At 42.9% G+C, this 14006-nt stretch overlaps 1 protein-coding gene across 4 annotated transcripts in view; it reads left to right on the forward strand.

Annotated features, from left to right (window-relative positions):
• The window catches only part of MAPKAPK3 (MAPK activated protein kinase 3), a 50809-nt gene that overhangs the window by 21592 nt on the left and 15211 nt on the right, over positions 1–14006 (forward strand). The gene's annotated exons all lie outside the window — the stretch shown is intronic.

Raw genomic sequence — 14006 nt, forward strand, 5'->3', positions numbered from 1 at the left:
ATGTAAACTTGAATATAGGATGTCTGAGCTAAAGGTACAATAAATAATAAACACACACTGAACATAATAGATTATTGATAATACAGAAATCTATGGCAACAGTATTTACAGGCTAACAGCACAGAGGTTGCCAAAGATAGGAAAAGAAGTGTGACTGTACACTGGCTGTCCTGAATTTTGGGACAGGCAATAACGGATGTTTTTCAGAAGGTTTGCAAAGTCAAAGGAAAAGATGTTATCAAATATGGACTAGATAAAATCTGGACTGAGGAGTAGTGCAAGAATCTACAACACTGTATTTATAATCTGTAAATCTCTAATTTTTAAATTTGATAGTATCTTCACGGAATATAACCTTCATAGTTCACCTTTGAAGTGCCAGAGAACGCTGCTGGATGCTGGGATTTAAATATCTTTCTCTCTTTGGCTTCTGCCAGGTATTTGTTGCATTTTGTACCTTTTGAAAGGTATGTAAGAAAACTGGGTGGCTGCATCTATGACCGAGCAAAGCTGTTGCACGTCTTGTGGGACAACAGGGGATTCCTGGCCAAGGCCTGCAGGGTTGTCAAGGGGAACAGAGCTCGAAGTGAGGTAGCATTTATTGACAAGCTTCCAAAGACATGGAGGCTATGCAGCTTTAAAAGTTGCAGTCAGGTCTTTTTTGGGCAAACCAAGAGGTGGGATCATGGGTTGTGGCTAAATGTCACAATTCCGAGTTTCCAGATGTGTCTCTAAAGGAGGATGGTGAGCTCTGTTGGTCGCTTCATTTGATGTACATTCTTGGACTGTTTTTTGTTTAGTTTAGCTTCCCTAAATATTTGTTTAATTAAAATCTGAAATTGTATGCTTTGTAACATTTAATCAGGTTTGTAACTGCTGAGTGAGTATGGGTCTCTCTGCTGCTATACTGACCCTTTTAGGTTGGTTGCCTTTTTTTTTTTTCTTTTTGACTGTTGTGGTGTAGCCAGAATTGAGGTCACCAAAAATATGCATGTGCTTAGTCATTTGAGTGAACATCCAGACTTCAGTCGTGTTTCTGCAGCCGAGCCTTATTCCATCTTTCTCAAAAGGCAAGAGAATTTTTCTTTCTGATGCAGAGGCTGAAACCCCCTTTATTAGAAATTGCCTTGGTAAGCTTGTTGCAGAGTTATGAAAAGGCTTCACTTTGTATTCCAAGTCCCAAGTACTCGTGGTCTTTTCACCTGAGGCTCACAGGGATAAATGAGCGAGACAGGCATAGGTATTTATGGAACACTGCTTTGGGAAATGAGCAATAATATTTTTCCAGTAGTGCTTGCTGTGTCCATGTATGTTCTAGAAATGAGATGTAGCTATTGCATGGCATCCCTCAGAGACCCTGTGGGAGTCCTGGTGTGCAGCTCTCCAGTTCTGCCAGCATTTCTGAAACTTGTCTTGGGGGCATCTTGTTTTCTCAGGCTCTTCTGAATCCCCCTTGTGCTGCATGTAATGAGTGCACGTACCCCTGAGGAGGTTTCCTGGCTAAGGCTCACCTTTTCCTTTCTTCTGTGATAATTGTTTTCAGAAACACTTTCCTTAAAATTGAACAGGAAATGGCATTTTGACTGCACGAAAACTTTATCAAATACAAAAATGTGTATTCCCCACATTTAGAAACACCCGGAGACCTTTAAAACTCCTTATGAGAAATGAGGATAGCCAAACCCATCCCAAAATAGACAGTGGTTCCCACTCAGATGGGATCTGAGAAATCCAGGGGCATGTCCCTACTTTACTAACATGTGTTGCAGTAGTGGAAGCAACAGTGGAAGACATAGCACAATGTAGGCAAGCAGAGGGGTCTCTGGAAGAGCTGTAAGGACTCACATCATGAAGTGGAAGACCCTGATCTACTTCAGGCAGACCGAGGATCTGGAAGTAGATTTCTGCACCCAAATGTAATAGGCAAATCAGCTGTTGGTTATCTGATACGTAACTGCAGAGTCTCTCCATAGTTTTGAATGGTGATTTTGTCCAGGACCTAAGAATGCTTTTCTACCCATCTGTTGTATATTTTCATGTGGAAACTTTCCGTTTTGACTAAAATAGTTCTGATTTTGCAGTCGGGAGATACAGCTAGTGATGAATTGTGAGTTCTGGCAGAGCACATTCAAAATACCACAGCTTCTTAGTTTAGAATAGTCAACTGCTAAGAAGAAACTGAAACTTTGGGAGCTTTAAGGTTGAATGTGTTAAGGTTTGAAAAGTCGCCAGATTCTGCAGTAGTTGGTGTCATCATTTAGTATTAAGAAGTGTTTTGAAAGTGATCGCATTTGACCCGGTTGGGCTTGTAATGCATAGTTGTGTGATGAGAATGATATATCACTGTCTGGATGTTCTTTCACCAGACCTTCAGGGAATTCTCCTTCCCCTAGAATGAAAGTCAAGAATCTTGTGGTGGTGGGGATGCTGGGGTGCTCTTTTTAGCTGGGCTCTTGCTAGTTGTGAGCAACCCTTTTAACTTCCATTGGTAACTAATGGGAGGCAGGACGGCCACAACTGTGCCTGTGAATTTGGACAAATAACCCCCTGCTTCATCTTATGACTCATGATTATCAAATGGTAAAGACAAATCAAGAGATGGTTTCTAAAGGTTTTCAAAGTGGCCACTGCTTGGAAAAGTGTTATGTAACCATATAGAAATAAATACACAAGCATTTTTTATGATAAGGGAAGGATTAACCCCTGAAAGTTGAAATCGCCACCACCTGACAGGTCTTGGACAGAACCCTGCATATTAAGCACGTATCATCTAGGTTTTATGGAGTGCTGCATGATATTCAAAATCTGCAAATTTCTCTTACCCTTCCTGTCTCCACCTGGGGATCTGTCTTCCCAGCTGATGAGAAGAGCGTCACGGCTGAGCGCCTTCTCGCCTGCTCTGCTGAGAGACCAGCCCCTGCACAGCTCACACAAGCTGTTTCTCTGTTAACCTGGCTTTAGTGCGGGTATATTTTCCCGATTCCCTGATGTGTCATGTCTAGGAGAATTATACCGAATGGCACATTGCTTCTGTGAAATCATCACCTAAGAAGTCAGTAACACCTTTGTGGGGCAACTGTTTCCATGGTACTAACGTTAGTTGGAATTGGGCAGATGACTTCAGGCCAGAAAGACCTTCTGAGTCCCTTTTCTCTGGTGCCCCAGCTTTCTCACTCCCCCCTCCCCTTTGCTCAAGGCTGGAGTTCTCTTTCAAGCACACAGACTTGTGGAAATGAGCCAACATTGCAGTGTAGCACAAGCAGATACCGCTGCAGGGAGAGGAGGGGAAAGGACAGTGTCTTATGAGAGAGAAACAGATGTGTGTTTCAGCTAGGAAAGATGGAAAGGATTGAAATTCTTGGAATCTTTTTCTTTTTTCCTTTTTTTTTTTAAATTTTTCAGCAGTGCTTTTGCTACCTCTCATTTTTCTGGCCCCTCTGCAGTCCTCAGCATGGTGCTGCTTTAGCCGAGACATCAAAACCTCAGACTTCAGATAGTATTGGGATCCTCTTTTGCATGTGTAGTCATGTGCATGTGCAGCCGTCACAACACAGGAGCAGAGAGGAAATCTATTCGGGAATGTGAAACAAATGCTCTTAATTTTGGCAAAAAGAATCCTCTCATTTGAGCTGTTCTGATACACTTTTGTGGTGTCTGACTGCTTTCTGACATCTGCTTGCAGGTAGTGTGAAGCAGTTGTATCTAACATCTGTCAAACAAATGGAATATGGATGTTGTGGGGGGAGCCCTCTGCTCCCACCCCTCACTCCACAGCATGTCCTCATACAGGGAAGATCTCTGAAGGGAGGCTAGGTGGCTAAAACTGAAATAAAGTGGGCAGCAAAATGGAAGGATGTTCCCTGCTATCTGGAGCCTAGGGGAAATACAGTTTGCTGCCTGGAGTAGCTGGGGGCTCTGACTCGTCAGGGCAGAAATTCTCAGCTGTTGAAGGAGCCCCCGGGAGTCTGGTGCTCGACCAGACAGGATGACAGTCTGGATGGGCTGGGCAAATAACAGGTTTGGATGAAGAAGGGGAGCTGTGGCTCAGTAGGGGTTTAGATTAGAAGAGTGGGGCATTTATGTGGCATGGGGACCTTCCTTTAAAGGCAGCTTGCATGTTGTCTCTTGCAGGTTTCTGAAAGGGAAGGACTGTTAGGGTGTGCGGGAACTGGCAGCTCCCAGTTGCGTTCTAGGAAATGTGTGTTTTCCAGCATCCTGGATATTACAGAGCGATTAATCAAGTACTGAGCACTGTAAGGCATTAGCTGCTCCAGGAGTGTGCTGTGAGGCTCTGGAGGAAAGTAATGTTTTTGACTGCTAGATTCTGATGCTGTTTTGGCCAAACCAAGCTGTAACCCTGGGTGGCTAAACTAGCGCATCAGCAAAATGAATCAATGAGAATCCCAACATAAATAACAGTTTTACTACCCTGTCACTTTCTTATGTTGACTCCATCTGTTGAATTCCCACTTCCCCCAGTTTATTTCTTTGCTTTCCTTTCCTATGTAATAGTTTAGTTGGCTTTAGAATATATATTCAGACAAAATAAGCACAAGAAGTCTTGGGAAAGCAATTTACTTTTCTCTTTCTCTTAATGGCTCCCGTTGCCTTTCTAGCCTTTGCTGAATGCTGCATGGTTTTGTTTCCATTGAGAGTCACACCATCCCTATCATATCTTCGCTGTATACAGTAAGCAGTTCCAAGGATCTTCATGCCTGATGGACCTTTAAACCATCAACCACTGAGCTGTCTACTGAGTTGTGACTTAGATACAGATCTTTGCTTGAAAATGCCAACAGCAGAGCTTGTACAAACATGAATATGAAAACATATATAGCAGTGATTTTAAGCACTAGAGAAATCTTACAGATGTCATTGCTGGAGGTTTTAGGCCTTTGTTTTATTTTCAGAAAACAATCAAGTTCCCACAGGTGACAGCTTTCAGGAGTGAATGTTTGACGTTGTGTTGGTCAGAGTCACTCCAGTTAGATTCCCAAGAACTGGGTGAAATCTCAGTGTCTCTTCAGTGAGGGACATGAGGTACAGTTGGTGATGGTGCCACTGATGTCCAGGACTTAGAAAGTCTCCCCTTAAAGTATTGTGTAAAAGAAAGAGATGAGCCCTGGGGAGTGGGAGAAGGAAGATTTGAGAGTTCTTGGTTTATTTCTGGGTTCTTGTGTTTGCATGATGTAGGAACACGAGATAGATGGTGCAACAGAAGAGGGAGACACTGCTTGGCCTGGTAGATGATGTGACAGAAAGCACAAGTGTGGTTGTAGAGAAAGGAAATGTGAAAGAAGAGGAGGAACAGCAGTATATGAGAAGGAACTGTCCTGGACTGGCACAGTGCCAAGCTCTGCATGCATGGATGACAATCTCAAATTCATGTGGAAGGGGAGGGGGAGTCAGCTAAAAGGGAATTTAAGCATGTGGGCAGTGATATGAGAGGATGATATCTTCATTCTGAATTCTGCTGCCAAATGGTGGGGCCATAGAGGAGCACACAGCTGCAGTTGTGGGGAGAAGCTCATTGAGGTATTAACTGACAAAAAGTGGGGCTGGGGTGCAGAGCAGCGTGAAAACACAGGTGCCTACAGCATGAATCCAGCATGTGCCCTGAAGAGCTTCTCTGTGCTGGGGAAGGTTGTCAAACCCTTCCTGGGAGTTCTTGAGTGATTTAATCCTTATGACTATAGTCACACATGCAAGGAATACAAAGAAATGCTGGGGGAGCAGCACAGGTTCCTCTTGGAGCTTCTCTTATCTGAGGTTAATGAGATTAAATGTGTTGCTAATTCTTTCTTCTGCCTTGTTCAGTATTATCACTTGTGTTAATTCTGATACTGCTTATTAGCTGAAGACTAGGAAGGAAAACACCAGACAGATCTTCTCAGTATTTTTTTCTGGTCTGTGCCTTCTGCCGCACCCTGCTCCAACAGAGGTGTGCCATGCCTCCCTGGTCTCGGTACCATTGTCCTGCTGTCCCACACAGCTGTACAGGTGGGTTTCATTTCAGTTAGCAATGAAATGGACATTTAGGACTGTGAATAACATCTGTTATGTTTGCTCTTTCCCCTTTTTTCTGTGGAAAATATGTATAGAGTGCAATGACCATTTCTACCAGAGTAACTAGGTATGTTGTTGGTTGGTCTTTTTTTCGTGGTTTTTGTTTTGTTTTTAAAGAAAAACAAGAGTGTAAGTCTATGTATATAACAAGAATCTGTATTATTGGGAAGAAGATTGTTGGGGTGACTAGGATTGAACTTGGCAGCTGTGATTGTCAATACTGGGAAGCATGTGAGAGGGTCGCATCCCGGCAGACACACATTCCATCCCATTTCGTGGCCATGGAAAATGCTAGTCCATTTTTTGGATGAATTACTGCATCACAGTCACTGCACAGGAGAAAGGCAAAGGCAAGGAAATAAAACTGACGTTTGTAAAAACAACTGGGATGGATTTTTGTGATGGCCAGAGTTCTTGTGGAAATCTGTGTCTCAGAGCAGCCCCTGAGACAGCTCTGACTCCTGTGCAGACAAGGTGGATCCTCAGTAGCAGAAATTTCACTATGGTGGGGGTAGCAAAACTGTTGGCTGTAGTGTATATCCCAGAGTTTTAAGTGATCTTTTATATGTTTTGATTCAAGCATGGAAAGGTGTTAGACACTTAGAAGATTAAGATTATGGTCTTGAATCTGCTTTAGTGTTGTGTGAGTAGCTGAAGTCGAAGCAGAGAGACAGTTTGGGCTCCTGATTTGAGAAGATGCTACAGCATTTTTTGTACTGCTGGAATTTTCTTAAACAGCAAAGTTTCACAAGTAAGCTCTATTGCTTTTGACAAGCCAAAGATGGAGATCTATGAATTACTGAAGCCAAGTCACCTGAATCCTTGTTATCAGAATTTATGAACTCATAGATGGCAGGAGTGAAGTGTTTGACTTTTTTTTTTTCCTCCCTCTATTTTTCTTTTCTTTTTCAAAGGCAAACTTCATATCAGGCACTAGAGTGCAACTATAAAGTTAAAAGTGTCATAATTTTCAGCTAGAATTTTAGATTTCCTTGTCTCAACTCAGAAATTTAGGAATAGTGAAAATAGTGCTAGAGCTATAGATTAGTTTAATCAGAATCCCAATGTGTTGTAGGTATTTATACCATATGAGGTTTTGGGAAATTTGGCATTCTGCTGGTAACCTGAAGAGGCTCTAGGCAGAGCAATGTTGGCATGTCAGGCTGAACATCCTGTGGTTTAGGTGCTGCAGCTGCCAGGTGTCCTGTGCTGTGTGCACAGGGGCATTACGGTCAAAATCCTGCTCTGAGAAAGGAGACCATGGTTTTGGTGGTGAAGAGCATCTCCACACAGAGCGATGCCGCATCAAGGTCAGACAGACCGAAGACCAGCGTTGAAAGAGCGTGAACACAAATTGCCTGTTCATCCTGCATTTCTGGTGATCCCTGCAGAGAGGAGGTTTTACAGTGAAGGGGTGGAGACACCTCGATAGCACTTCCCAATTTTTCGTCTCAGATGGTCATAATATGCGTATTAAAGAACCAAGGGAAGAAAGGATATTTGGTAGTGTGTCTGGGGTGTCCCCAGTTGATGAATATTGACTGCAGGGACTGAATGCAGTTGTCAGTGCTGGCGACACAGCAGGGTTTGTGGCAGAAGTTGTCAGAAGGGAGAGAGAGGGGCTGATCTCCGGCTCTCCTTGTATAAACAAACATTTGAGGATGTTCTTGTCTAGTAACAGCATGTTAGTAGCTGTTGGTGATTTATAATTTCTTTTAAAATACAGTTGCGATATTTTGAATAAAATAGAAGCCACATGTAGCTGGTTTGTAGTCGTCGTAACTGAGTATAACTGGAATCTTAAGGTGCCAGTATGAATTATTTTTCCATCCACGTAGCAGAGCAAGCACAGTACTAATATGCAAAGTAATATTATGGTTGTAGCAAAATGCATAGCATGCTTTTTATTTAAATCTATATATAGCCCGTAGTGTTGAATGTACAGTCACGTACTTTTGGTACTGCCATTCAATTAGATTCATGTAATATTATCAGAGGGTTTATCAGGAGAGTAGCTTTTCTTCATGGTAATTTTTTTGCTCATTTTTGTGCCTGCCTTTTATGTTAACCCCGCCTGTGCAAGGGGATACCTTGAAACGTATCCTGGCCTAACGCTTCGCAATTTCAGTTGTATTCGCTGTGTCTGCACTAACACTTATAAACAATGACAGTTGACCTTTGAAGAGTCAATGGCTAGATGCATGTGTAATTAGAGAATTAATAGTGGTATGTCTCATTTATTTACCTCGGGTTGTAAAGTCATATTGAGTGCTTGGCGGTGATTTGAATACTGCTACAATAAATAAAATTCAGAACTACAGCAAAGTTATTTTTGAGAGACCTGGTTGATTCACTGCAGTAGAGAGGCTTGGAGCAAAATAATATTAATGTGGTGTATGCTCTCTGGGAATGGAGAAGGAAGAGTGCTCGGAGAGCTAACTACTTTGACAAATTTGCTGTATGTCCAGTGTGCAAACTCTTACAAAAGAGCACATCTCTCTGTTAACCTGTTCTTTTCAACTTCGTCCATTCCACTCTTTCTCCTGTTTTACCTTTAAAATGTGTGCTTAAGAAATCTGAAGCCTCTTGTGTCAGCAGGAAATTGGTTTCAGAGTGTGACTCTGACACCACACGCAGGCAGTCCTCCCTGAGTCCTCTTCATTCTCATTTACACTGGCAAGATACCAAAGATCTGTTGTAGCTTTTGCCATTTCAGAGGGTAAGCTGAGTAGAGATTGGAAGACTGGAGAGAAGAAGTGGATAGAGAAGGGTCCCTCAGTGTGGACAGTAAAACCCTGTAGGTTTAGTGAAAGGATGAGATGGCACAGGCGGGAGTGTTACAGAATTGTGCTGCTTGGCTGGCATTAGCTCGGGGCTGGCTGTCTACCTGAGACTGATGGAGGTGCCAGTTAACACCAGCTGTGGGAGCAGCTTGGACAGCTCTGCAGGAACCGAGATGACAGTTTGTTTCAATGAAGCCTCCAAGCAGATTTAATTTCTAATAGCCTAAGCTGGATTTGAAATAAAAGCAGAAAAGTGAAACAATTAGTGATGACCCACCTGTGCCTACCCTGGTTTTATCACTTCTCTATAGACTGACACTTGAGTACTAAATAATTAGTGCAGAAATGTGTTCTATATTTTAAGGAAAAAGTTCAGTGCTTTCTTTGAGATTTGCATGTGTGGGTTTCCCTGTTTGCTGGGCTGCCATTGCAAAAAGACACATGCTGCTTGCTGCAGCCTGACTGACTGGCAGCGCTGATGCCTGAAGAAGAAAACCTCGATAATTTCAATTCCTTTAGCGTTCTGACACGAAGGATGGCTTTATCCCTCATGAAGAGATCTGAAAACAGATAAAGATTGTTAACATCGAATTAATAGATGTAGTACAAATAATCAGGATGTAAGAAAAGACAAAATATCCAAAGTCATAGTGATAGCTCTTTTTTCCTTTTTCCTCCTCTTCTTTTTGTACCATAGGGGAGGGAGGAGATGAAAGAAACATTATCCAAGCCTCCTTTTGCCATCAACCCCTCTTGAATAAAGAAAAGAGTGACTGGAAGAGCTGCTCTGGTGTTAGTTTCCGTGCATCAGCATGAATTTAGATTCCAAGGCTTATTTGTAGGATTCAGCATTTTTGTAACGGCTACATGCAGAGGAAAGAAAGCAAAAGAAGTTAGGCATTTACCCACTCATGCCTGAACGGAGACTTTTTTTCCCAGCCAGAAAAATAAATAAGGCTATATCAGTATTATATGTTGGGGACCCTTAGGACTGAAAGTTTGTGCTGGTCCCATTTCTTTTTTAATAATGGGAAGCCCTCCTGTGAGGAAGATAGCATAGAGATTATAAAACTGATTGTTTATTGAAGGAAAACTCGGATTCTGGAATTGGTGCAAGTAAGTAATAGGTGCTTGCAGTGTCGGATGCTGCTTTACTGTGACATGTGCAGTAGGTGAGAACCGAGCCTATAACAGGTCTAATCTAAGCACAACTGTTTGGAACTAGGAGGAATTGCTGAAGTTTAAAATAAATAAAAAAGCATATGTGGGGGTCTTAATCCCGTATGTAGGGAACAGATAGCAGGTGTAGTAGTAATCTGTGTCATCTGCTTGTGCATATTAAAGAGGTCACTATTAAGTCATTGCTTCCTGTCCACAGCGTGTTTCATACCCCTGCCCATGGATAACTTCTCTTTCTGTTATTACAGTTTCAGAGTCCAGAAAATCACTCGATGCTCCCTGGAGTCCTTAGAAGGCTCTTTCCTGTATAGATCAGACCATTAAGGACTGAGGGTTCCAGCTGCCCTTCCTTCTTTACACACGACTCAGTCAATGGAAAAGCAGTTAGAAGATACTGTGTCACTTTTTAGTCTCCTTTTTTTTTTTTTCTATTGAGAGATTCTACACAAGGAGAAATTTCCCAGGGCTGGCCTTCCAGGATGCAGTTTAGAATGTGTTTTGTTTTGCAGGCGCTTGCTAACCTCAGTCCGTTACCCAGAATTTCGAGGTCAGGCCTCGCTCTACTGCCAGGCGCTGAGTGAGCAGGGTGTCCTGGAGGGTCTCCTGACATCTGCCCTGTCGTTCCTCCAAAACAGGCTGAGTACAGCCTGTGGTGCAGCTCATTTCCCCCCTGGCTTTTCCAGATATTGAGAAGAGTGTAAATCACTGGGCATTAAGGCTCAAGAGCTCTTGTACTTTCTTGCTGTCCATTGCCTGTTTTTGGTCATCTCCCTGTGAAGAGCTGTTAGTATTTGCTTCATCTGCTTCTTTGGTAATGCTGAGCTCCAGCAAAAGTACAGTTTTCTACTGTGCAACTCCTGTTCCAAACTGTGGTGCCCGACCACACACATGGGCATCCCCTCACTGATATGCAAAGGCTGCTGTGCGTTGTTCATTGGATCAGTGATCTGGCTTCATGAAAAATGGGGAGATGGGTCATTTTTCTTGGGTTTGTCTTGTTTTGGAGTTCAGTTGGTTCATGATCCTGCCCACAGCCCGTCGTGACAAGCTGTCACTCAGCTGAACTGTGTGGGAGCTCTAGGGGGAGGACTGGAGGCTCCCTGAGCTGATACTGTTTGACAAAGCTGCTTTTTTCCTCAAACCAGTGCGAGCCAGCAGTGCTGGAAAACTTACCTGAAACTCTGGGTTTATTCACAGCTACCTTTGCGCTTTGATAGAATGTTAGGGGAGCCTGGTCATAGTCTTATCAAAGCTTTTACAGCAATAGAAGCACAGTCTCTCTTCAGGCTCAGGAAGATGGCGGAATGTCCATTTATGTTTTTTTTCAAGTAGGCTTAGATTTTCAGTCTGTGCTTCTGAATCATCACCTAAATTTTTGAGAGGTTGGTGCTTTCAGCCCTGCCTGGCTTTCATTTTACAGGTGTCTGCATCTCTAATGTGTCTTAAAAGATGTAGTTATGTCTTCCAGTTTTAGATAAAAGGAAAAGATTCAGAAGGAGAAATTTAAAGGTTAACAGTTGGTTGATAGATGTAGCTTGGTATGTGTATCTGCTCCTTATTTTTGCATTTCCTTTTCTCTGCTTCTCCAGGTGTCATCTTGACATGAGTACATCTAAGCTTGGCACTAAGGAGTATTTGAAACTTGCTTGTAGGGATGAAGAAGCTGCAGCATCCTTCTGTGTATCAAAATGCCTTGTAAAAGCTCTTTAGAGACTGAGAATTCAATTCTGTGAAACAATTTTCATAAATACTTGGTACAAACATGAAAAATAACATATCTGCACACTGTGCAAGCACAAGAGACACAGTTTATAGTGCAGTTAACATTAGTAAAGAGAATGGTTATGTCTAATTAGTAGCGCAGGATAGGTGGGAAGGTTTTTGAAGGGTCCTGCTAAGAATTGGCATTAAACCAGTAACATCCAAGCAGTAAAGCTGTAATGCTTTTATAAATGGCCTGGTTAGTCCTAAGGGTGTTTGGGCTTTATTGTTGCACACATAGTTTAATGAACTTTGAAGAGACCTCTAGGCGACAGCCCAAACTCAGAAGGGCAGAGGGGAAAATGCTGATAGACAGTCCTACCGAGCTGGAACGCAGTGGCTGTGAAGGAAAAGCCGCTGAATGGGTTGATGGCTGAAAGAAGTAAAGCAACTGCACTTGGACTCGCTAATGGGCTTTTTGTCCAAATTGGAGACATCTCTTTCTTTAGGAAGTTATTTGTGTTGGAAATCAGGCCATAGCCAGGCTGCAGCAGGAAGGAAGAGGCGGATGGTTAGTGATCTCACAAGGGTGTGCTCGGGGTGCAAACGGCAGCTGTGGAAGAAGTAGGTTGGCTGCAAGGGCATTGAACTTGGCAAGAAAGTGTCTTCAGCTCCTAGCACCGCTGAAAATCTGGTGTCACGCTACAGCCTTTGGAGCAGAGCTGCAGGGTGGTCACAGCGGTGTGGCTCGCTGCCTGTTCAGCTGAGGAGCCAGCAGCCCTCCCGAGCCCACTCATCCCCTCCTGCAGCCTCTCAGTACTTCACAAAAACACAAAAATGTGCACTTGGCAGAGGAGTACCTGTCACCCTTTGCCTGTTCCCAGCCTGGAAAAGAAGCCTCTTACCTTCTGTCCAGTGGTTCCTGAGTGCTTCCCCAGCATTTCTTAAAGTGTACAGGCCTTTCCTTCTGTGCTACCGTGTGTTTTGCTGAAAGGGATATTTAAGCAGCAAAGAGGTATAAGCTTGGTCTTTTTGTTGTTGGTTTGTTTTTGTTTGGTTTTTTTGTTGTTGTCTTTTTTTTTCCCCTGAGAGATGCAAGTTGTCTGTATTTGAGTCAATAAAGAAACCAGTATTTGTGTCTGCTTTCCTGTAACCTTTAAATTGTGCGTTTCCCTGTATTGAGAGGTGCCTGTGACACTATTTGTGCCTTAGCTTGGCAATTGGATGGAAAAGCAATCTCGTTTTCTGGGCTGATTCATAGGTCCCTAATGACAGGTTACATGTTAATACTTGTTTTCAGCAATTATCATGCAGTTGTGTTTTGACTGGGGCTTGATAGCAAACATGAGTGAGAAGAGCTTCAGGCTAAGGCCTGATATTGCAGCAATGATACTTCTTGTTTGCCTGTTTGAAAACAGTTCCCGCACAATTACTGTAGTTTTTTTCTAAGACAAATAGGTCAGAGGTGACTGGTGTTTGCTTGTTTTTTTTTATTCTGTTTCAATACATTTGATAATGCTTTATATAGCATCAGTTTTGTTGCTGCTCCATAATTACAATTATTACTGTAGAGCGTAAAGTATGGAACGTGGATCACAGCCATATTGTGTAGGAACTGTATAAATGCAGTAAAGAGAGCGTCTCTGTCACAAAGGGTTAGTGGTGTCTGGAGAGATGAGGCAGAGAAGAAAAGCTGTGATTCAGCAGCGTGCCCGTTGCACAAAAGCTCAGTTGCAGAGTCTGATACAGAGCAGCTCTTCAAATGGAAAGGGACACATTTCTTGTGCACAAGGTTGCATGATCAGGAAAGATGAGCACTCACCTCCCTTCTAGAGATTAGCGCCTTTAAAATAAACTGGCCTTGCATGTGACAGAGAACGAAGTTCAGGCATCTAGATAGTCAGAGGTCCTTTTCTGACCCTGATGGGCTCAGAAATTTGCGTAGCATATAAGAAGCACACTCAGAGTCAGTGTTTTAAATCTTACTGAACTTCTAGGATTTGCGTTGCACCTAGAAGTCTCTTTTCCCAGTAGATGGCGGCAGGTAGGAGGGTTATTGTCCTTAGCAGAGGGATTTGTCCTCTGTTTGCAAGTACTGCAAACAAGTGGGAAAAAAAAATTGTTTTTTCCTATCCAGAGGTGGGTGAGATAGGTCTGTCTCCACCTCGGATTCCAAATCACTCCTCACTTCCACTCGAGGTTCTTCCTGTTCCAAAGGACCAGTTATTTCTGTATTCCTCAATCTAGGAAGTTGAACAGCCAAGAGATGGCGAAAGT

Source organism: Patagioenas fasciata, chromosome 10 (assembly GCF_037038585.1).
Source record: "Patagioenas fasciata isolate bPatFas1 chromosome 10, bPatFas1.hap1, whole genome shotgun sequence".
Taxonomy (NCBI): domain Eukaryota; kingdom Metazoa; phylum Chordata; class Aves; order Columbiformes; family Columbidae; genus Patagioenas; species Patagioenas fasciata.